Source organism: Ursus arctos, unplaced genomic scaffold (assembly GCF_023065955.2).
Source record: "Ursus arctos isolate Adak ecotype North America unplaced genomic scaffold, UrsArc2.0 scaffold_18, whole genome shotgun sequence".
In the NCBI taxonomy this organism is placed as follows: Eukaryota; Metazoa; Chordata; class Mammalia; order Carnivora; family Ursidae; genus Ursus; species Ursus arctos.
In genome coordinates, this window is record NW_026622852.1 from 36,176,563 (window position 1) to 36,201,570 (window position 25,008).

The 25,008-nt window shown below is 39.4% G+C and overlaps 1 long non-coding RNA gene across 1 annotated transcript in view; it reads right to left on the minus strand.

Moving 5' to 3' along the window:
• The window catches only part of LOC130544041 (uncharacterized), a 203,738-nt gene that overhangs the window by 176,157 nt on the left and 2,573 nt on the right, over positions 1-25,008 (minus strand). The window contains exon 2 of the long non-coding RNA XR_008959945.1: positions 11,723-11,836. This is a non-coding gene — a long non-coding RNA (uncharacterized LOC130544041). The remainder of the gene's footprint in view (positions 1-11,722; positions 11,837-25,008) is intronic.

Below are 25,008 nucleotides of genomic sequence, written 5' to 3' on the forward strand. Positions count from 1 at the left end.
CCAGTTGAAGAGCAAGAAGATGGTTGGCTTCAAGTCACGTCAATAGGAATGATGAAAATAGCGTGGCAAGGGGATTTGGGCCCTGGCAGGAGGGACGGAATTGATGCACCATGGAATCGAAGCTGGATAAGGAAGATAGGAAAGAAGGGTAGTGGACTAAAGGACTAAGGAGGTTGGAGAGTGTAGAAAGTATGGTTGAGCAAACATTCTGGAAAGATACTTTTAGCAGTTGATTGGCTAAAGGGAATGGACATGAGAAAGGGCTGAAGAGTCTTTGGGGTTTGCAGCCCGGCGGTCTAGCCAGTGGTTACGGAATTGTTGGCAGGTGTAGAGTATCACAGAGGAGAGCTGGTTTTCAGGGCATAGTGCTGAACTCCACCTTGACCAAGCTGAACTTGAGAGGACAGGGAGACATCCAAGGGGAAATGTCCCTGGAGGGCAAGAACACAGAACAATGGGGTTCAAGATGTACCTTTCGGAGCCAGGACCAGAGGTATTATTGGCAGTGACAGGACTCATCGACTTCTCCAAAGGAGAAAGTAAAAGGCAGAATGCAGAGGTTGAGGACCACTTGGGAAATGCACCTTGTTGGAAGGAAGGGGTATAAAGAGAACCTGTTAACAGAGAGGAAACAGAGCTCTCTGTCATCTAAGAGAAAGAGCTGCATTTGAGAGTCAAGCTAATCTGTTCTGAAGAGTACTTTATCCAAAAATACCTCTTCTTCCTCTTCCTTCCTAATTACCTTTATCGCCTGGTTATGCAGTTAAATCTCCTCCTACCTCTTAAACTTGGTTTCCACATCCATAAAAGGAAGGTAATAATCATAGCTGCCTTTTAGGGCCGTGGCTGATATGCCTGGCACAGAGTACCCAGCCAACAAGTATGAGCAATCCTTGTTATCATCGTTATTTTTTGTATTTGCCTCTAATCAACAATCACTCCTTTACAAGGTAAGTATTTCAAACTTGTTTCCAGAGGCTTTGTCTTTTGTTTTGTTTTGTTTTTTTGCCTCTCACTTAGTTCTTTCCTCTGATGCAAATGGCACTGGGAAAGAGAGACTAACTTCAACACTGGGATTGCTAATACTCTGGCACGGTTAAATAAATATGTTGTCATCGTGATACCAGTTTGATTTTTAAGTCTAAAGTTCACAGTCACTGATTCCTCTTAGGGACTATGCCTACAGTTTAGAGACACTGCCACCAGCTGGATGATGTTGCTGAATTATGACATTTATTTACTGTATTAGTTTTCTACTGCTGTGTAACAAATTACAACAAATTTAGTGGCTTCAAACAATACGCCTGTATTAGCTCACAGTTCTGTAGGTCTGAAATCTGGGCACAGCACAGCTAGGTTCTGTGCTGGGGGGACTTACGAGGCTGAAATAAAACTGTCATCTATAGTTCTCATCAGGGTGCTCTTAAAAGCTCACTAGTTGTTGGTAGAATTCAGTTCTGTTTTCTCTCTAGTTCATTGGCTAGGGACCTGTCTCAGTTTCTAGAGGCTGCTCTTTTCCATTGGCAGTTCACTACCTGGGTGTATGCTTTCTTTCAGGCCAGCAGGAATGTTTCGCTCAAAAGACTCACCTGATTAGAGCAGACCCACCCAAATAATCCTCCCCTTTGCCATATAACATATCATAATCAATAGATTGACATCTCATCATGGTCATATGTTCTACCCACAATCAAAGAGGAAAAGATTATACAAAGGCAAGGATCGCCGGACGTGATCTTAGAACTCTACATGCCACATTTACCCACGGAACGACATTGGTTTCAGGCACCGAACAAAGCACTGTGGGTACAAAGATAGATTAGATGCTACCTTCAAGTTGCTCATGCTTTAGCCCCACACTGTCCCACATGGGAACCCCCAGCCACACGTGGCTATCGAGCCCTCAAAATGGGGCTAAGCCAAATTGTGAGGTACTGTAGGTCTAAAATGCACACTGGATTTCAAAGAATGGGTACCCTCCTCAAACTGTAAGATAACGCATTAATACTTATACATTAATTACCTATCAAAGTGATAATATTCAGGATATCGTGATCTCAAACTACATTGTTAAAATTAATTTCACCTGTTCCTTTTCACTGTTTTTAGTGTCTACGTAAAAAAAAATTTTAAGTAACAAACGTAACTTACACTCTTGAGCGGTTCTGGTCTAGATCAAGAAAAAGCCAAGCGCTTCCGTGCATACCAGGTGTCATGAGAGGAGAAGCCAGCGGGGTTTTGGGCACAAAGAGGGAGAGGTCAGCTTCCCTGGGGAAGAGAGTGTGGACAGGAAAGGGTTCCCTGTTCCCTGTTCACAGCAGACTGAGGGAGAGCATGCTTTTTCAGCAGTCCTTTTCCAATACTCAGGAATTCTTTATATAAAGCTGCAAAGCAACAGCTGTGACTTTTTCATTTCATTTACATTTTTTTTTACTTTATTTTAGAAAACACAATTCGGAGTTAGAGTCTGAAACAAATACAAATGCCCAAATACAAATGAACTCTTGCCTAACAAAATTGTAACTGCTCTCCGTCCACCTGGACCTTCTCCCTCTTTCTCTCGGACCCCCACAGACAGAGCAACTCTCTCTCTGAGCTACTTCGGAGGGTCCGAAACTTCAAGGCTGTCATCATGGAGAGCAGCCTGTCTTCAAAAGTCCTGGAAGGCAGTGTTTCTCTGGCCTTTGATCTCACCAATAGAGCGCCGCTATTAACCAGCTTAATTAGAGAGTAGTTAATACCTTCTTCGCCCTCCCTATTAGTTCAAAGAGCTCTCTTTGGCTTCCTTGACTTTTGACAAATCATAAAAAGAAATGCTGAAATGTGATCTATAAAATGTTTTCTGTAATGGCCTTTTAAAAATTTTTTTTTACCCCAGTGGGAGACTCCCTAGATTCAGTTAGTCTAGTCTAAAATGTTAGACTCTATCCCACTTCCCATGAAGACCCATGTGAATAATGTTTACTCTTCAGACAAATACCTTTATGTGAAAACAGTTAGCACCTGTTATGCATATATTATGTATTAGATGCTGTGCTCAGTATTTACATCATCTCATTTTATCTTTACCACTCGAAAAAGTAATAATATAAGAGTAACAGTTATTGAGTGCTCACTATGTGCTAGGTACTTTTCTCATCTTTATTTGTGACGAGGTTAATTTCAGGATTAAATGAGATAAACTATGGTAAGTGCTAAGAACACTGCCTGGCACTGGTAGATTTGCTCCTTAAATGTTAACTAATATTCCATCATCACAAAGATCCTGTGTCTTGAGGATTATCATTTCTATTTTATAGATAAGTAAACTGAAGCTCGGAGGCCTTAAATTTCTTGCCTTAGACCAGTTGTTCTCAAACGGTAGTGGGCACCAGCATCAGCCGCAGGGCTGATTAAAACGGATTGCTGGGCCCCGCCCCTGCATTCTGGCTTCAGGGGATCTGGGGTGGGAGCCAGGAATGTGCATTTCTAACACGTTCCCCAGTGATGCCCTCAGTGCTGCTCAGGGATCGTTCTGCTCTAGATCATACAGTTAATAAAGACTTCACCCCAGCTGTTCCTGCTCTTTACCACAACTCAACACTCCCTCTTTGTCATCTTAGGTTAAGAAGCTTAAAGTGTCTACAAATCAAGCTAATGTCAGAACTTAGACAACTTCAAACAAATTATAAAAGAGTTTTAAAAAACAGTATAAAATGGTTGATTCATACTACATATTGGGAAATCCTGACCCAAACAGGGCATCAGTTCCCTTTCTAAGAAGCATGCCATTCAGAAATCCTCATCAGTAAGGGTCTTTTGCTCACTTCCAGCCACCACATATGCCGGCAAAGATGAGTAATAGCTCTCCTAAATATACACCTAGATAGACCTTCCCAGGCAAATTACGGCTTCTTACAGTGAAGGAATACACACCATCTTTGTGTTAAGGGTTTTCTCCAGGGAGGAAAAGACAGCTATGGGATTGACAAGAATTCACAAGGGTTTTAGTTAGAATATCAATGTTTTTGTTCTTTTAAAAAAAAAAAGGTGAAACAATCCTGGCAAAATGTTGAAGTTAAAGCTGGTTGATAAAGTATACAGATGCTTATTACATTATTCTCCACATTTTTCTGAATCTTTGGACTATTTTCTAAATATATAATTTAAAAGGCCCTACGCTTTCTAGCTAGTAGGGAAAGCACATGGAGGAAAATCAGACACAGCCCTTCGTCCCATGGGAGTCACCGCCCAGGATAAGGAGGTGACCCTGAACCAAACAATCATAACAGGGACAAAGTTACAGACTGTGATCTGTCTTACAAGGTTGAGTGTGTGAGGAAGGCTTTTAACTCTCGTATGTGACCTAGACTTTGAGTCTAGGAATGTTACCCTGAGGAAGTGGAAATTCAGCTACAAGCTAAAGGACATGTACCTGTTAACTAGGAGCAGGTGGGTTGCAGCATAGAGAAAACTGCAAAAAATCAAGTGCAGGGAAGGAGCAAGGAGTTTTCAAAGGAATGAAGGCATTTCTGTAGGTCTGAAGAACAGTGAGCAGGTAAAAGGATGACATAGGTAAAGCTCCAGAGTTTCTAACTGACGTGAATCTTCAAATCGGCGCTTTACTGATTGCTTTAAACTCCTGGACTGGAGGAAAATTATCAAAGGTCAACTATTAAAGGTCTTTTATTCAGACTTCTCTTTCTCATTACACAATTAACCTTATTTTGTTGTCATTTCTGGTGTCTCTCTGCCTAGAGCCAAGACTCCTTCACTGCCCTAACTTCCGGCTGACAGATGATCCCTTCTACTCAAGGAGGTGCATATATATTGACCGCGTTGGATTCAGCTACCTCCCCATTTTGTAACTTCCCCATATGTTCCCCAACTGACCAATGTTGACCCATAGTTAGGGACTTCTCTACTCCCCTATTCTGCAGGAAGATGTTACAGAAGATGAGACCCTCCACCTTCAACAACCTTAAAGATTTAAGGGTCAAAATTGTTCAGGGGGGAAATGATGAGGGAACAGAAGCCTAGCTGAAGACAAAGCATAAGCTGATACCCTGCAACCTCCCCCCATCCCCCACTCCTGGGTGAGATGTGTGTGACATTCTTCTGGGAATTTCCCAACTATCTTAATTAATACCTTGCTAGAGGGGAAAACAACCTTGACAATGGCAAGACCTCTGATATCTTTGTAGTTCCTCTCTAGCATTATCTTGTAGGTCCTCTTTAGCATATGACAAACCTTTTGAAACCTCCCTTTTCCTTACTTCCCCCAACTCCCAAGAGTATATAACCTGCCACTCCTCAAGACCCCCATGCAGCAGCTCTTTCTGGGTGCAGCACTCTTTCTGACCAAGGGTCCTGTTCCAGTGCTTTAATAAAACTACTATTTTGCACTCAAAAAAAAAAAAAAAAAAAAAAGATGAAGCTCCAGACATGGGCAAGGGCCAGACCAGACTGAGGATTTTGGACTTGATCAGTCCCTTGGCAGAATGTAATGAGCCTTCATAGTCATTTGTAAATGGGCTGAAACTAAAAATATTAAAGCCTCGACTATCAAGCATCTATTGTATATCAAGTGGTGTAATGGCAAACTGACTCTCCTAATAAAAAAAGAAAAAGTCCTGGTGGTAGTGTGCGCCAATTTCTGTGGTGTAAATACTCCCACCATGCCCGATTTCAAGGCATCCACAGGATGTTACAGAACACGGAGTTGGGAAGAGATGTGTAGACAGGCTCTCATGAGCTGACAGAAGCTGGCTTCTGTTCATCATTGTATTATACCTCAATTGTAGACAAACTCTAAATAGCAATGATATTGTGTACGTTGGTATTAGTGAGAAACAAGCAGTTGGTGGTGGCAGACAGAATATAATCCATGTTTTCACAGAGAATATAAAACATTCTCTTATTTTATGAAGGAAGTCACCAGACGAATTTTAGATTTTGCCATTTGATGTAATCAAATCAGAACAAACTATGATTTCAATCTAACCTTGAGTTTATAAGCCCCATTCACCCTTTGTTTCCTTATGCGTAAAATAAAGAATCCCTTAAAGGGATGGAATCTTTATTATTTTATGAAATGAGGTCTTTTATACTCAAGATCTAATTTATGCTCATTAAGGGTTATAGCTTTCTAGTTTCATTGTCAGGGTGTGGGGGGGGAAAAATCAGCCATCTGCTTGCTAGTGGTTGCTGACTTATAAATTGAAATATCCCCTCTTCTCTGTATGTCAGAGAATCATCACTAAGTGATGGTTAAGTGATTTGACTTTGCATTTTCAACATCTAGTCCTTAGCCGAATAAGAGGAGGCATCTAATAGATAAAATATCTATTTAACTAATGTAAGCATTCTTTATACCTACAATATATTCCATCAGAACATGGGATTAATCTGCAATTAAAATTTTAGACACCAATCTTCTAGAGCTACTCTAGGTGATGGCCTACTATGTATGAGGTCCTTGGGCATCCCTGACTTTCTAAAGAAATTTAAAAGAAAAAAATTCAGTGTTAAGTCATGAATCCCAATTTGGTACACCATAGGTGTTTTCAGTACCTTTTATAAACCAGATTATACAGAAAGTAGAATTTCCCGATTGTGAAGGTTTTTTTTAAAGACTGTACTGTAAGAGTGGCCTCCTTGACAGAGGATATAAGGCCGAATCCTTTGACGTCATTGACCAGGGGCTACAATAATTTCCCTTGTAAAATATTCCTGTATGATTCATTTATTGCATGAAATAAAAGTGAATGGTAGCACAAGCTTGTGTGGAATATCATTTGAAAACTCTCCAAGGACTTGTTATTACTTTAAAAACACCCCATTACAATAATTTATTGTGAAATCTTATTCATGTTTGCTTCAAGGGCTGTACTTGGAGCCCCAAAGAGCCACCCAGGGGCACAGGCCATGGACTGGCCATATTGCACTGGGGGATCTTCTAAAATTTTATTATGGACATGAATTTTCATACATTCTCCAAATTAGGAAAAACAGTAGAATGAATTATCGTGTACCTATCTTCTAGCTTCAATAATTACCAAATTATGGCTGATCTTGTTTTATCATTACCCCCACCCCCTTCCTATTCATCCAACCCCACATGGAATTTCTGAGAGCTTTCAAAGAAAGTTATGGAATCTTATCCTGTGACAATAACAACTACTCACCTTCCCTCCAGGAGACTAGACTTTCTCATAACCTCACAGCATGAGCATAGCCAATCAAAGAAGAGGTGAACACATTTTCCAAGGCATTCTATTTACATGCTCAGGGTTTTTCATCAATCATATGAAAGAGAGTGACATTTTCAGTTCAAACTAAGGTGACTCATCAAGCCAGAGGGGTGGGTCATTGAGGACTATGACACCTTCCAGTCTAACCTGTCCTTCGACTGTCAACACCTGTATAGTCATCCTGCCATAAATCTCTCCCTGACCCTTCCATAATGAAAGATTGTTTACCAAATCCTGAACCTTACCAGTAGAGAAAGAAATGGTTTCAATATTTACTGCAGGAATCCCTAATTTTTGGAGAGTTTGAATTTAAATCAAATTCAAAAGCAAGTCCATACCTTTACTTTAGAAGTAAAGCAATCCATTGGAAAAGCATTGGGAGAGAGAGACATTGATTCTTTCAACCAGGAATTCTGCAGTTATCAATTTTTCTTTTTTTTTTTTTAAAGATTTATTTATTTATTTATTTATTTGACAGAGATAGACAGCCAGGAGAGAGGGAACACAAGCAGGGGGAGTGGGAGAGGAAGAAGCAGGCTCCCAGCGGAGGAGCCTGATGTGGGGCTCCATCCCAGAACGCAGGGATCACGCCCTGAGCTGAAGGCAGACGCCTAACGACTGCACTACCCAGGCACCCCAGTTATCAATTTTTCTTAAACAATCAAGCAAGTCTCCAAAGATGTATGTATTAGGGTGTTGTTCACAATAAATTGAATGTTAGGAAAATATTGGACACAATTAATTATCCAACAACAGAAGGTTGTGAAAATAAATCATGGAACATCCACACGATGGAATATTATGAAGCCCTAAAGAATGATGGGGAAATATTTGTGATTTATTAAATCACAAAAAAGTGATCGTTAATAAATAAATTATAAAAACAAAAGAAATGACAGGAGAACCCACATATTAAAAGACACTTGAGAGACATATTAACCAACTGCAGTATATATCACCTTTATAAGTCCACGTGTGTACACATGTGGGCTCACACACACATGAAAGTTGAGAACATCTGAACAATGACCATATATTGAATAATACTATGGCATTTTTATGATAATTTTTTAAAAGTGATAATGGTATATTATTATTTATTAAGCTCTGTATTTAGAGATGAAATGTCATATCGATAGTGCTGTAAAGCGATAGGTGAAACAAGATTCAAAAAGTTTGAGGGTTCATTATACTCTAGTCTGTCCTTACGCGTATGTTTAAAATTATGCACTGCAAAAAATATTTTGAGTTATAAAACAGTATGTATACTGTGATCCTATTCATTAATTTATTTTAGATATCTTTTCTCTTATTCTTCTCTATAAAACATGACTTAGCTTTTTGACATAGACATAATACACTGTTTGTAATAAATAAATTATTTAACAACTTGAACTAATTTACGCTAGACATTAATCACCCACGATTTGCTGTTTTCCCATTATTTCTAATATATCACTGAACTTAGTTCATAAACTGTTAAAAATAACAAGTTAAAACGGTATTGTCTCAAGCTAAAATTGCTGATCTTCTATTAAGCTAAGGCCCACACATCAATATGAACTGACTTTTCTCCGGTGGCCTAGGAGCAATTCATGCCTGAAGCAAGCAAAGAGATAAACACAACTCTTTTGAAATCCTGGGCTTTCAGGTTTCAGCACAAAGCTAAACTTTCATAGACAAAACAACGCAGAAGTAATCTCCTAACAGGTAAGTGTAGAGAAAAAAACAAAAACTTTATATAAATGATTTAGATAGTTTATAAAATTCTAGGGACCATTTTGCCTAAATTAGCAAGAAAATGTGATTTTTCCAGGTACTAGTTTTGCTTTTGCTCTGTTAAGGTGGCTAGATTTATTTTGGATAGTGAAAAAGGAAGTCGCCAAGAAACTACACTTACTAACTCCTAAAAGAGGCATTTAAGCCTTAAGTGGGGCTTCTAGAAAGTGACTGTAAGCAGATGAAATGGAATTAGGATAAATTAAAATATATTTATCACATCATAGCCTCTGTTGATGGATGTGTTGTGCTACATAACTTGCTCCCGCTTAAAAACCCAACCACAGCTCGTGTGTGCAGAAAAGAAAGCAGTTCGGAAATTGGACTTCTGTGATTCTGCTTGCGTCTCCCATGGCTCCAAATTTTTTAGCTGACTAGAAAATTCTGCTTGGCTTCGAGTGTTGGTCTCCCCTCAGTGGTCCTCTCAACGAAAGGCCCTGAACCCCATTTTAGGTAATTAAATTCTGTTTCGCTCAAGCTCCTGAGCCCCTAGTACATCTGTCCAGGTAAGTCTTCACCTCAGTGGAGAGTGGGGTCTGCAATGGGCCTTCCGGCCCTGTCCTGAAGCCAGATGGGGGCAGGGAGCAGAAGGATTCTCCTCTGACCCCTTCTCCAATAGCAGCTCAGGTCATGTGTTTTGGTTTCCAGATTGCTCCCCTGGTCAGCACCCAGAGAGAAGCCCCAAGTCTCAACCTTCTGCCTCCAATCGTGGTGCTTGTCCTTATCCCTCTAGTAACCACAGGCGGAGGTCTGGCTCCCTGCGTAAGGGACCACCTGGAACCACACTGCCCCCTGGTGGATGCTGTTCTTCTAGCCTGGCAATCCCTACAGCCAGCCTGCCCCTTGCTCCACTCGTGACACCCCAATATCTCCTTAGGTGGGAGCCGAACATAATTTGGACTGTGGGATATTCCTCAGTGGTGTGCTGACTGATAAGTTTTCAGGCTTTTTACAAGTTGGACTGTTAAACACAGCCATTATTTAAATTTATATTATATAAACATACAATTAATTTACATTAAAAACAAAGGTCATAAATACGCAAACTCATCACTTCTTAATAATCTTATTATATTTCGCTATTGTCTATGCTTGTAAGTTATTTACATCTATTGCTCTCTGGATGGTGGAAATGATTCCACTTTTCTTTTTTTTTTTTTTTTTTTAAAGATTTTATTTATTTATTCGGTAGAGATAGAGACAGCCAGTGAGAGAGGGAACACAAGCAGGGGGAGTGGGAGAGGAAGAAGCAGGCTCATAGCGGAGGAGCCTGATGTGGGGCTCGATCCCACAACGCCGGGATCACGCCCTGAGCCGAAGGCAGACGCTTAACCGCTGTGCCACCCAGGCGCCCCTGATTCCACTTTTCAAATCATGGTTAAATTGCAACCAGAGGTTGGCTATGGATACAAGGGTTCAGCAAAAATCAGTGAAAACATTCAGTGGGAATCAATTGGCTACATGGAATTTAAAAGAGAGTATTGTGTGTTTTATTATTATTTATAAATTGTGTGCTACACACCCTTTATATCAGTAAAATTTATAAATGGGTATCATTTTTTTTTTCCCAGAGAGCTCATTGTTAACCAGTTTGAAGCACACTACAGTATCCCTTCCTCCCACTTAGGGACAGTTCTATAGACCAATGAAATTCTCCTAGTTCTGTCACCTTGCATCACTACCTATGAACCAGTTAGAGTTGTTTTATCTTGTCCAGGTCAAAGGACATCCACTGGCAGAACACACCTGGCCTCTTCTGTTCCCTTACATATTCCCCCCCCCCCCCAGAGAGGTGAACTGACTTACCAGGTTGATGAGTTTAGAAGGGGAAAGAAGTCATGCATGGCCTAGCTCTTGCTTCTGTTCCTTTTCTTAGGGGATACCCACAGAAAAAGGCATCTTTCTGCACCTGGGGGAGGCTGCCATGTTCTGATGTTGCCTGAGGCTGATGAGGAAGTTGGTCTAATGCTGGAGTTTCATGTTGAAAACTCCACTTACTCAAAGATAGAAGTCAAGCTCTGTAAAGTAGCATTAATCAGTAAGAAGGGCCATATATTGGCCCCCACGATGACTCCTTTGTCTTAGAACTCAACTGGTTCAAAAATTAAATAGGAAATAGGAGTGCTATTTTTTGGGCCCCTTAGAAACTCCAGACACGTCGTCCTCTGCCATCAGCCTTTGCTCCTGAGGTCCTGAATGCCCTTGTGGCTCGGCCCATATGTACTGGTACGCATAAATCTTTTCTAAGATTAGAAAACTTGAATGGCAAACTTATTTGATTCCAATTCCTTTTATTACCAATATGTATATGTGATGATAATAATAATGCTGACACAACTGGGCACCTTTTGTATGCCAGATATTGTACATACAAAGATAGACCCTGTCTGTAGAACAAGCCTTTTAATGACCTAGAGTGTTTAAATAACTTTCCCAAGGTCACAAAGTGATTGGGCTAGTTGTCCGATTGCAACGCCCTTGCTCCTTCCATTACATTTGCTCTTCCTTTTCTTTCTTCCTCCCACCCCCATCCCTCTAGTCTTCTGTCCTCTCCTCCCTCTCTCCTTCTCTCCTTCACCCATCCTTCTACTACATTCCCTCATTTCCATATTTTCTAGCCCTTTGACACAGAAAACTAAAACAGCATTTGAAACCTCAGATTGTAGTGTGCGCGTGCTTTTATATATATATAAAATCCTACAAAATCTTACCCCAACAGCTGGGCCCTCAAGAAACTTGGCGGCAAGCAGAAGGAAAATTGTGGCTGTCTATTTAGTATCCTCCTCAGGTTTCTGATGAGGAATGTTCAGCATCCATTCAAGGTCCTGGGGGAGGAGGTCACAAAGAAAACAGTATGTGAGAAAGACCACAAGACTTCATCAAGCTGGGGTCTGTCCAGGCTTGACCTGGGGGCTGGGCTCTATGTAGAAAATGCAGCCTTTCCTTTAATGGAGTGTTTGCTGTTACCTCCGAATTAAGGTTTCTTTCCCTGGGGTCAATAGTTGTGTAATAGGTTCAGGGATTGAGCAAACAGTTTGCAAATTACTTGGGGAATGATTGAGGGAAGGGGAGGAATACACACACACACACACACACACACATACATATTCTCAATGGGGGTAATATCACTCTCAGGGGGGTGAAAATTGGTTCTTGGGGGAGAAGGTGAAAAAAATCTCATTCTCTTCACAAATAAATCACAGAAAGTACCTACATACATACAGTACCTGAACAAGTACACGGTATTATCTGTGGTATTAAAATGTCATAGAAGGGATATTAAGAAAAACATGTCTAAGAACGGGGAGCAATTCTTAGGGGAGCAATAATTTTTAATGGTTGAAAAGCACTGATGTATATAAAGAACCTAACAGAGTATGGACATATGGTAGGTATTCAATACCTGTGAATTGTAGTTGGTACTATCATAATTAGTTGTTATTATGCTTGTCCTACAAACTCACTAGAGAACCATGTCATCCCATCATGGTTAGGGTGGAGAAGGGTGTACTGTGGCAAATTCCCAGATGAAGTTAGCTCAGGATGGGTCCTGCATAAGCTAGAGGTCTAGGGTTCTAGAAAATAAGCAGATTCTTGCACACCACTGGGCTGACCTCTGGGTGCTCAGAAGCACCTGTTGAAGTGTTAAAATCCAAAGAACAAGGCATGGCACAGATGACTGTAGGAAGCATACAGGCCAGCACAATGCCCACTTTAATCTTCTGGGGAAAGGAAACGTTCCCGAATTTGGTTTCTCCCTGGCCAAGTACTCCACCACCAAGTTTTGTGCACATGCCTTGTTTCTCCTGGCTTCTAGGAGGTACTCAAGAAATGAGTTAATATGGGGTTGGGGCCAATGTTAAGCAACTTCTCATGCATGCTCCATGTGCTCCGCAGGGTGGAGGAAAACTAAATAAGCCAATGATTACTCCTAAAACCTATGTTTGTGCTACTTTTAGCTTACAAAGTGGCTTCATACATAGCATCTTATTAAATCATCACAATGACTCTGTAAGGTCAGTATTCTTTCCCCCACTTGAAGGATAAAGAAGCTGAGGCTTATAGAGTTCACTTATTTGTCCCTTAGCTACCAAGCAACAAGTAGCACAGCAAAATTCCTTTCTACTGTACTACAGCACTTGTAATAATGCTCTCCTACAGAGGAAGAAGACACATGAAACGATAAAGCTAGGGAGGAAAAGCCAAGCACTGGGACTTGGGGACTCCCTTGTAAGGGAAATGGTAATGTCTGTGAATTGACATAATCAAGTCATGCAAGGAGGGGTGTAATTGTCATGGAGGATAAATCTAGTACATGGCCGAGTCTGCTGAGGCTGGTCAAAGGTATCACCTGCCAAGTTACAGAGAAATGAAAGCCCATTAAAATAGACTACGGAAGCATCTCAAGATGATGTGAAATTTGGGACATAAAAGACTTAGGGGCACAGATGTTTATAACAAAAATATGTTATGAAAAGTGAACCACTAGGTACACACTTGGTACAAATTTTTATGTCAGGGCCATAGCTTCAAATGTAGGAATGATGGATATTTGACTAGGAATGAAGAGAATTTTTCAAAGACTGAAAAGAATGTGTTTAGTCAGATACCAACTCATCTGGCCAAAGGAGCTGAAAATGGAAAACAGATGGGAAGGAGAAAAAAAACACCTAGATTAAACTGAAATGGGTTTCCATGAATGACATTAAGGAGGGCCTGGGAAGAATTTCAACAGCGAGGGAGGTGCTGAGTGATTCAATAAGAAAACAATCGGGAAGGACATCAGAATGAAAACGTAGGCAGCAGATGTCCAGATATCATGCACAGAACATAAGCAACACAGCAACTTTGATATTTGGCACAGGGTGACAAACAAGACCTCACAGATACCACTGAGAGTTGGTGAGATGGAACTGATTCATGGGAACACAGTGATAGAAGGGTGTGCTGTGCACAAAGACCTGTTGGAAGGAGATGGAGCTGCTCTGTAGACTGTGATAACAATAGATTCAGAGGACTCTCTGAACACTTGGATGAAGATGAAAGAAGAGAAGAACAGAAGCAATGTTTTCATGGAAGAAGAGCTGAGCCACAGGGAGGAAAGCCACAAAACTGGCACAGCATACACAATGCAGATAACATTTGGATACTTCATTCAGATAAAAGCAGAGTTTTTCACTTGGCTTCCTAACAATTTCATGTCCTAAAGGGGAGAGGAAGTAATAGAAATAATTGTCTATGATTCCAACCAATGGGAAGAAGCCATTCTTCAGAGCAGAAGGGATGGGAACCTGGAAGAACATGGCCACATCATCTTCAAAGTAGGACAAGATTGAGCTGGATAAAATGTGTACAGAGGACTTTTGAAAGCTAGACTTCAACATATTTTTTTCAAAATATAGGCAAAATTCCACAAGTTTCCAAAAGAAGACAGAACCAGGAAGTGCTCAGAAATATGACCTTGGGCAACTCCAATGAGGAGGAAAAGGTGGGGAGATTCTTTAAAAAAAATAAAGTGATAACATAGAGCTCTTTAAGGTAGGATACAGAATGAACAATGAGAAAGATGGAGGCAAATGACAATTCTACAAGAGTGACATGGAACCACACAAACAGTAGCAGAAATGTTAAAATCCTGGAAGAATCAAAGAATGTAAGAATGGTAAGGACCACAGAGAGTGTTATGGGACCCAGGAAATTATGATAACGGGTGGTAGAAAGGATGTACTATTTCTCAAATGATGTCACATTCCCTTAGTCTCTGATAACGACTGCAACTGTGGGGCTGAAAACACAAAGGTGTATAAGAGTATGGTGAAACCCAAGTTTGGGGAAAACATTACTGATCCCTTTCGGACCTAATCTGGGACCAGACTATACATTTGCCTATCTCCAAACTTTCTTTTTACTTAGTATTATTAACCATATTTCAGCAAGTTGATCTTAAAATTCTTGCAGAAGCTACACGATGTCATTCTTTGGGTTCAGAAAAATTTCTTCCAATTGCATTTTCTTTTACTATCAGAGTTTTACAATTGGATACATTAACTGAAGGTTATAACTGAAGGTTGGTTTTAACTGAAGGCTTAACTGGCTACAGAAGGATAGTCTGTTAAGTCTTCAGCAGGATCCTGTTTATACCTCTATGCAAAGAAATCTTAATTAAGGTATTCCACCTTTACCAATGAAAATTGAAATATGTTGGAGTTTCTTAAGAGTTGTCTAGAGTAGTTTCTCTTAAAATAACTTGGAAAAATGAGTGTCATCTTTTATAACAACTATGGGGTTAGCCCATAATCAGTACACCATTTTATGAAGTTCAACAATAGGCAAAACTGATCTGTGGGGATATAAATCATAATAGTGGTTGCCAAGATAGATGGGGCAGGGGAAAAATAGAAAGGGACCCTAGTGAACTTCCTAGGATGATGGCATATTCTATTTTCCAACTGGAATTTGGGTTACATGGATATATGCATTTGTCAAAACTCATCAAACTGTCACTGTCACTGTATGTAATTATCCCTCTATAGAATATATAAAAAGATATAATAACTCTGGGCAGTGATATGAAGAAGAAAAGGAATGATTTTCTATGGTGACTTGACAGTGATTAAATAAAGTTACCATAGTCAAGGAATCAGAGAAAAGCAGAGGCTCGGAGTTTGAAATTAGCAGTGCTCTCAAAGTAGAGCACCAACACCTTCGAGTTGTTAATTTCCCATCAGTAAAGTCTTCCATACTGCGGAGAAGAGGCATCATTACCTTTTATCCAAGTACCCGTGGTTTACAAACTTCCATGCACATAAATATCACCTTGGGTGCTTGTTAAAAATGCATTTTCTGGGTCCATACCTGGAGATTCTGATAAGGTAAATCTAGGTTAGTGTCTAGGAATCTGCATTTAATAAACACCCTTGGTAGTTTGATGTAGGAAGTCCATGGACCTACACTTTGAGAAACACTTCATTTGATAATCAAATCATAACACTAGCTACTACTTCCTCTAATTTAGGCTCTCCAGGCAATCTTCTGATAACAAAGCATTTTTCCATGCCTTCACAGAAAAAAATGTTGCTTACACCAACACATGTATTCCAGCTGACATGACAGCACTCTTTCTCATTCTAAATAATAAATATGCATTGGTTTTGTATCTCAGTTTGAGCTTGGTAAATACTGGTTTGCCCCTTATAAATGGACGTGTTTACCATGTGGTACTGAAAAACTGCTTCTGCAATCGTGAGAAAGAGAAATGTGATTTGTGCCAAATTTACTGAGATAAAGGGTATTTCCAAAATTTCCTCTTTAAAGAAATTCTATGTTTGACATCATTATGGCTGCTATGTTATCTCTCTCTCTTTTTTTAAATTAATAAACTTTATTTTGGGGGGCACCTGGGTGCCTCAGTCAGTTAAGCATCCTACTTGTGATTTTGGCTGAGGTCATGATCTCATCGGTCATGACACAGAGCCCCACATCAGGCTCTGCACTCAGTGGGGAGTCTACTTGGGATTCTCTCTCTACCTCTCCCTCTGCCCCTCCCCCAACTCATGCATGTGCACACATGCTCTCTCTCCCTCTCTCAAGTAAATAAATAAATCTTTAAAAAAAATAAACTTTTTTTTTAAGAGCAATTTTAGGTTCACAGCAAAATTAAGTAGAAAGTACAGAGAATTCCCATATATCCCTATCCTACACCCTAACACCACCTTTCCCACTATGGACATTCTGTACCATGGTTGTACATTTGTTATGTTCAATGATACTACACTGACACGTTATTATCACTCAGAATTCATAGTATAAATTAGGGGTCCACTCCATGTTGTACATTTTATGGGTTCTAACAAATGTCATGTTCTTTTAAGCAACTGAACTTAATAATAAACGTGTATAAATTAGTATTTTCATTTTAAACTTAATTCTATGGATTTTTCAATGATTTGTATTGTGGCTTTCTGGTTCTAAATAAATGTTCGTTATTGACATTTTATAAAGTGGGAACATATAAAAAAATTACCAGTTATTCTCCTACCCTGGGCTAAGCACTGTGAATATTCTAATTTTTTTTCAAGTCATTATTCTGTCTTTATGTACATGTATTTATTGTGGTGGTAATGGTTACTGTTTATTTCTTTACAAAACTGGGATTACACTATATGAACATCTCCTAACATTGTATCATTATATCATATTTTAACAGTAGTAACTCTCCTCTGATTTTATTTTTCTTCTTAGCATTTATCACCACCTTACATAATATATTTGTTTGCCTAATTATTTTCTGTCATCTCCTGAATGACTGCTCCAGGGGAGTAGTTGTTCCATAAGAGAGTTCTGTTCACTAAGAAAACCCAGTACCTATAATAGTGCCTGACACACATTATTTACACATATTTGCAGAATGAATGAATAAATGAATGAGTGGATTTCATTGTCAGTAAATATGCTCCAAAATCATGACTTTCAATGACTAAGCAATTTTAACAAATGTATACAACATAATTTGTTGAACCATTCTTCTAGCATTCAACAGTAAGGCTACTTCCACCTTCCAATTCTTATTATTATAATTTACAATGATATGTAAATATTACTTGTAAAAGGGACTTCATATTTCTGAATATTTCCTTAGGAATAATACTTAGAAATAGAGTGACTATGTCAAAAATTATAAAAAAATCTTAAAGACCTTTTCACATATTGCTAGCTTCTAAGAGTGTGTAGGGGACTGGAATATGCCACCCCAAAACATGCCACTTTGACATAAGGATTATTTTGAGCTGGAGGCAAATGAGAATTGCCAGACACAGAAAGAAGTCTATCCAGAGCCTCCCTTATCCGACTAAAAGCAAGAACTTCTGAGAAATGAGGACTGCCATAACTCCCCCTTCCCGGGGAAGTTTTATAGCCATGAAAAAGACAGAAAGCCAAAACTGAAGGGACCTGTACAAACAAACCTACTCCATTAGTTTCTCCCAAATGGTTACCTTCCCATAGTTTGCCACCCTAAGAAGCCTATAATCCTTTTCCTTTATCTTGTCACTTCTCTATGAATTTATTGTGCTTTGCTAAGATGCTATATAAGCCCAAGTTCTAACCACCTCTTGAGTTATTCATCACTGAGTTCTCCTATGTATATATGCAATGCAGGTGTTAATAAAATTCTTCTGTTTTTCTCTTGTTAATCTGCCTTTGGTTGGTCTAATCTGCAGGGCCCTAGCCAACAAACCTAAGATGGATAGAGGGGGAAAAGCTGTTTTCCTCCACTATAAGTGTAAAAGAGGAAGCCACCAGGACTTTTAAAGCTTAGATTCAAATGGCACAGCATCACTCTCACTGATCTAAAGTCCAGCTTCAGGGGCGCCTGGGTGGCTCAGTCACTAAGCATCTGCCTTCTGCTCAGGGCGTGATCCCAAGGTCCTGGGATCGAGCCCCACATCAGGCTCTTCCGCTGGGAGCCTGCTTCTTCCTCTCCCACTCCCCCTGCTTGTGTTCCCTCTCTCTCTGGCTGTCTCTCTGTCAAATAAATAAATAAAATCTTTATAAAAAATAATTAGAAAAAAATAAAGTCCAGCTTCGATGTGGGAGGGGACTATACAAGGATGTGAGTGCCAACAAGCCTTGTTCATTGGGAACATTTTTTATGTAACTATCACATCACCCTTTTTGGTTTTCCAGAGTTCTTATGGCTTTTCTTTTAATTGGATTATTTCAAAAAGATTTGGAGGAGAAAAAAATAATGAATTCTTCATTTTAATTCACCATCTCCAAAGTTAGAAGTTGAGTATGTGCCTTGAAAATGGCTATGTACATTATTTTGGGGCAGTTCTATCATTCTCTTTCTATATATACGTATCGTGTGATACAACATTTACAATAATCCTCATTCTCCAATCCTGTCAATATCACTTAATTGAAAAAATATATTTTTCTTTGACAGTGAAATCCCTTAGAATAAGTATATTCAATTCCATAATTCAATAAACATTTTTTAAATGCCTATTAGGAGCTGATCCTACAGCTAAGGTGCAGGGTAATATTTTCAACTCAATAGTCAGTAACTACAAAACATTTATTTTTTTAAAGTTCACTGAGCTCTTGTTAAATGCATGGTACCGTAAGGGATATAAAGGATTGTAAGACACAGTCCTCTTCAAGGGGCTTTGCAAAATGGAAAATTATCAAATGTAATAAAAATGAACATCAAGTATCCACATGCAAAAGAAGGAAATTGGCCCCTCCATAACACCATGTACAAATTTGACTCAAAATGGATCAAAGACCTAAACATAAGATCTAAAACTATAAAACTTTTGGAAGAAAACATAGGGGAAAACTTCATGACGTTGGAAGTGACAATTTCTTGCACATGACACCAAAAGCACAGGTTACAAAAGGAAAAACAGATTGGACTTCATGAAAATTAAAGAGCTTTGTGCATCAAAGTACACTTCTATGGTCTGAATATTTCTGTGCCGTCAAAATTCACATGTTGAAATCCAAACCTCCAAGGTGAAGGCATGAGGAGGTGGGGCCCCCGGGTGGTGATTAGGGTATCAGGGCAGAGCCCTCATGAATGTGATTACTGCCCTTATAAAGGGGACTCTAGAGAGAGCTCTCATCCCTTCCACCACATGAGGACACAGTGAAAAGACTGCCATTTATGAACCAGGAAATGGGCTCTAACCATGAACTGAATCTTCCAGTACCTTGATCTTGGACTCCCCAGCCTCCAGAACCTCGGGAAATAAATTTATTTTGTTTATAAACTACGAAGTTTACAGTATTTTGTTATCATGGCCTGAATAGAGTAAGACAGATACTATTAATAGAACTAAAAGGCAACTCACAGAATAGGAGAAAATATTTCCAGATCGCATATCTGACTAAGGATTAACAACCAGAATACATAGAGAACACCTAGAATTCGACAACAACAACAACAAAAAACCCAATTCAAAAATGGGCAAAGGAATTGAATAGACCTTTCTCCAAGAAAGATATACAAATGGCCATGAAGCACGTGAAAAGATGCTCAGCAGGATTTGAATTCTTGAGAGGCAGAAGTGATTTGCCCACCACATCGGCAAAAAAAGGAAATTACAGAGATTAAGTGTTGGCTCGGGGCAGGGAACTTGGTCATCTCAAACAGTGTTGATGGGAATGTACACTGACACAGCAATGTGCATAGAATTTTGGCAGGACCTATTAAAAATACACAATTTCTACAACCCAGCAACTTTACTTCTTTGCATCTTTCACAGAAAAATTGTTAGACATGTGCACAGGGGAGGGAAACTGAAGCACAGGAAGATTAAGTAACTTGATCAGAGTCATCTTATAATTGACATGAGGGTTAAAAGTCAATCTATTAGGCATTTAGAAAAACACCTGGGCACATAATAAGAACCACTAATTGTATTTTTTCCATGAATTTTCTGTATAAACCTTTTATGCTTTTGCTTAATTGGATCACAATGCTTTTCTTTCCAATTTGTGAGTAATTTATATATTAAGGATATTAAATTTGTCACATGTTGGAAATATTTTCCAGTTGGTTGCATGCTTGTTATTCTGGTTACATTGTTATTACATGATGAGGTCATGAAATCTTTATGTAGTCAATTCTATTAATTATATATAATTATATATATGTCTACATATAATTATATATGTAACTAGTTTATTAACTAGAAATTATAAAACCAATTTCACATAACAATAAATACATAAGAAAAGATGTATCAGTGGGACAATTACTATCTAAACTTCAAACACTTTGGGTCCCAGGGCTCTTCTTAATTAATATATAGTATAACAACTCTGCAAAACACAGGCGGGCATATATTGCAAAACCAGAAAAAATCAACATGGGTCCACAAAAAAGGAACCCACACTTTCCATTTGAAGTTTAAAAAAGATGTTTTTTAAATGCTCTAAATAAAGTTTCTTCAGAGAAGCTCATAGAATTGTATTAATTTATTCATAGTTTCCTTTATGATAATATTCTAATTCTAATACAATTTGCAGAACATTTGGCCAATACACAGATTAGATAACTGGCTATGGAAAAGAGATAGAGCCGAAAAGATGCTGAGTCCCTGTGTCCATCACCCACCCCACCCAGAGTTTATCAAGCCTCACTGCCTTCCTGGAGCCTGTCCCAATGCCAGAACATCACACAGTTACTTGCTTGTTTCTCTTAGGAATCTCCTGAGGGCAGGGACAGCCCCATCTACATAGGGCCTGGCGTATAATTGCTTCCCAAAGAATATTGGAGGATAAATGATAATAAACTAATTAACAAATAAACATGATTTCAACAAAAAACCAGCTATGATTTTTAGCTCCAAAGACAAGCCAGGTATACTTGAAGTAAATCATGAATTGAAATGAATTTTAGCTGGAAATGAAAAAGTCTGTCAAATGAGAAACAGAATGTTGAGCTAGGAAAAATGAGAAAACAAAAAAACCAAAACTGTTTAAACATATTGAACTTTAGCAAAAGATCTATTTCACAATTTATTGCTAACAGTTTTCCTAGTCTTGCAAAACTAATGAGAAAATCAGTTCAAATGAGAAAAAGGAATGTTGGGGTTGTGTAAATGATACTGTTTAAACATAAAACATGTGAATGCCAGGCCTTTGCCCCACTGGCTGGCTGACTACACCATTAAATCAACTTTTCAAGTCAGTTAGATAGCTAGGCTGAGGAAAGCAGTTTCGGAGTATTCATGTAGAGTGTATGAGAACTGAAATTCGAGAAGTTAAGAACTATATTGCTAAATAGCTTTCCAAAAGGTTGTAAACTCACTAGCAAACTATGGAAACATCTTTCCCACACACTTTTGGTATTTGGGGAGGTGATGGAGTCTTAATTGTTAATTTTAACACAAAAGTATCACCTTGTTTTAATTTGCTTTTATTCATGGGTGGCTCAATTTTCCTTTCATTATTAATTGAGTTCTGGTTCTGTTTCCAGGCCCTTTTCCTGGTGCTTTAAATATGTGAGGGGGCAAAGCAGACAAAGAGCTCTGTCTTCTAGCAGGAGAGACAGACACTGCACAAGAAACACAACAGATAAATAAAGTAGCGTGTTAGAAGACAGTAAGTTTAATAGGGGAAAAAAAGGAAAGCGGGGTGAGGGACACGAGAATGCTGGATGGGGAAGTGTGGGGGCATTTTGTCATATTAAGTAGGATGATAAAGGGGTCAGGGTACATTTCACTCAGAAGGTGAAATTCAAACAAAGATTGGAGGAGGTGAAGGAGAGGGTCTGTCTATCTACAGAAGTGTTTCAGGGAGACAAGAAAAGACCAGGGCGGGAGTGGACCTGGCCAGTTCAAGGGACAGTAAGGAGGCCAGTGTAACTGGAACACAGTGAACTTGGGGAAATGTGTATCTAACAAAGTCAGGAAAGTAATGAACAGGAGGAAGGAGGAAGGGCATTGTAAAGACGGGATTTTACTGATTGAAGTGGGGAGCCATTACAGCGTTTTGAGTGTAAATGAACTGATCTGGCTACTGGATTTAGAATAGAATTTAGGGATGCAAGAGTAGAAATATGATGGGCACATGAATGGAGTGACCATGGTGGCAGAGATGGAGACTAGGCATCGTCTCTTGGCATGAACTCTCAGTAAGGGTGATCTAGCTACCATCACCTCTGAATATCCAAACTGCCAGAAAGAGAGACCAGTATTGAATTCTCAGTATGGTACTATTCTTTGAATGATCAACCTGCCACTTAGTGGGAAGTTGACTGCGTTGGGTCATTTGCATACTGGAGGGCCCATTTGTTCTCACAAGAATAGACATTTATTCTTGGTGTAGGTTTACATTTCCTGCCAGCAGAGCTTTAGCCTGTATCACTGTACAGGAGTTCGCAGAGTACCTGATCCACAGACATGGAACCCCACCCATCGTAGCATCCAACCAGGGGACCCACTTAACAATGGAGGTTTGGGAGTGAGCCCATGATCATAGGACCTGTTCGTCTTTTTATAAACCGCCCTCTCCAGAAGAGCCAATCTGAGAGAGCAATGGAATGGCTTGCTGATGGTACAGCCGAAGTACCACCTCAGAGGCAATACTGTGCAGGAGGGTTTCATTCTCCAGGATGCAATCTACACACTGAATCAGAGAACCCTATAGAGCACTCTGTTCCCCAGTAGGAAGACCAGCTGGGTTTAGGAACCAAGGCAGGGAAGCAGGAGTGGTTCCATTTACCACTCCCAGTGACCCACGGGTACCTTTCTGCCCCCTTGGAGGGGCACCCTACAGAAGCAATGACTTGTGTCAAGAACACTACCAACCACAAAGAAGAATAAATTCCCTAACTTCACTCTTTTTGCTCACTCCTCTCTCCTGCAGGGACTCTCCAGGAAGCCAGTTGTGGTAGTCCACGTAGGTCAGCCTTCTTGGAACCAACTGCTGGGCAAAGAAGAGGGAAGAAAGAATGATGGGGAAAAGAATGAAAGATATCTGGCACCATACTCTGTAACAACTCTATTTCTTTTGAGCACTACTGATCCTCTTCATTTGCTTTTTTTAAAATAGCATTTGTCATCCGATAGGTTATAAATATCTTTGATTTTTAATTCATTATCTCTTTATCTACTATTCCACAAAAATATAAACTCCATGAGGGCAGGGACTTTGTTTTGTTCCCTATTGTATCCCCAACACCCAGAAGAGTTCCTGGCATAGATAGTCTCAATAACTATTTGCTGAATGAATGGCTTGAAGTCTGGCATTTTTGCTCTAGTATTTTCTAAGTCCGCAGTTGCTGCATCTTGGCTTACTCATCTTCTTCCCTGAAATCATTTGACTGATTTCCAAAAATGCAAGCAAAATTACATGGCTTGGTCCCAAGTATTTGGACTCAATGACACCCATCCATCTTTTTATCTTGGCCCAATAGCTCTTGGAGAAGCCCAAGGCCTATCTGCCTTGCTCACAAGCATCCTCACCTCACCTGCCTTTGTGTTGGGAGGGTTAGGGGTGGGGTCCTATCATCTGTCATGTCAACAATGGGACTCTAGGTAAAAGCACCTACGTCTAACAAGGAGGCGTACAGCCTGTCCAACCTGAGCTATTGGGCCAAGAGTGGTTATGTCTGGCATTCAGTTTTTTCCAGAAATTAAAAGAAAACGGAAACAACCTTTTATCTGAACACTGTACTTTAGAAAATAGATCAGGTGATCTTTCAATTGGCATTTAAAATCTGTTGCCACAGCTATTTGGGGGGATATATTCTTGTATATATCTAGACTATGTCTAAAGACACTCAAAACAATTATTATTTCTAGGAAGTGGGCAGGGGGATTTATTTTCAATCAATCCCTTTCTATACTGTTTATTTATTTTGCCATGAGCAAAAGATTTTTAAAAAAATATACACTAATATATGGAGAGGCATCTCTCACCTCCCTTTTTCTGCAGATGGATAATAGCAGTTGTAGCAGAAAAAGGTTTTAATATTATAACAAATAAATATAATAAAGTTAAAATGAATACATTTAATATTATACAAATTCTAATTTAATTATAATAGATGAATTAAATTTATAATAAAACTATAATAAATTATAAAATGGTTTCAGTTTCTTACAGCTGTTTGCATGTCAACTAAATCGACTCATTTTAATTAAAGTGACTTCAGCATTTTTTCAGCCAATGTATATAAAGCATTCACATTGTGCTAGATTCTAAAGATACCATTCTGGACAAGACTGACACAACACCTGGCCTCATGGAGCTTACAACTGAGTTGGGATTCAGTCAACATACGCCACTGAGCGCCTGTGTTCCAGGCACTGATCTAGGTGCTTGGGAAAGAGCCGTGAGTAAGGCAAGTGAGTTCCTCTAACCAAAAAGCAGAGATGGGAACTGAGTAGTAATGTGAGACAGACCATAAACAAGTTGAAAAATAATAATTTCAGGTGGATCCATGAAAAAATTTAAGCCAGGGTAATGCTGTACTTATCTC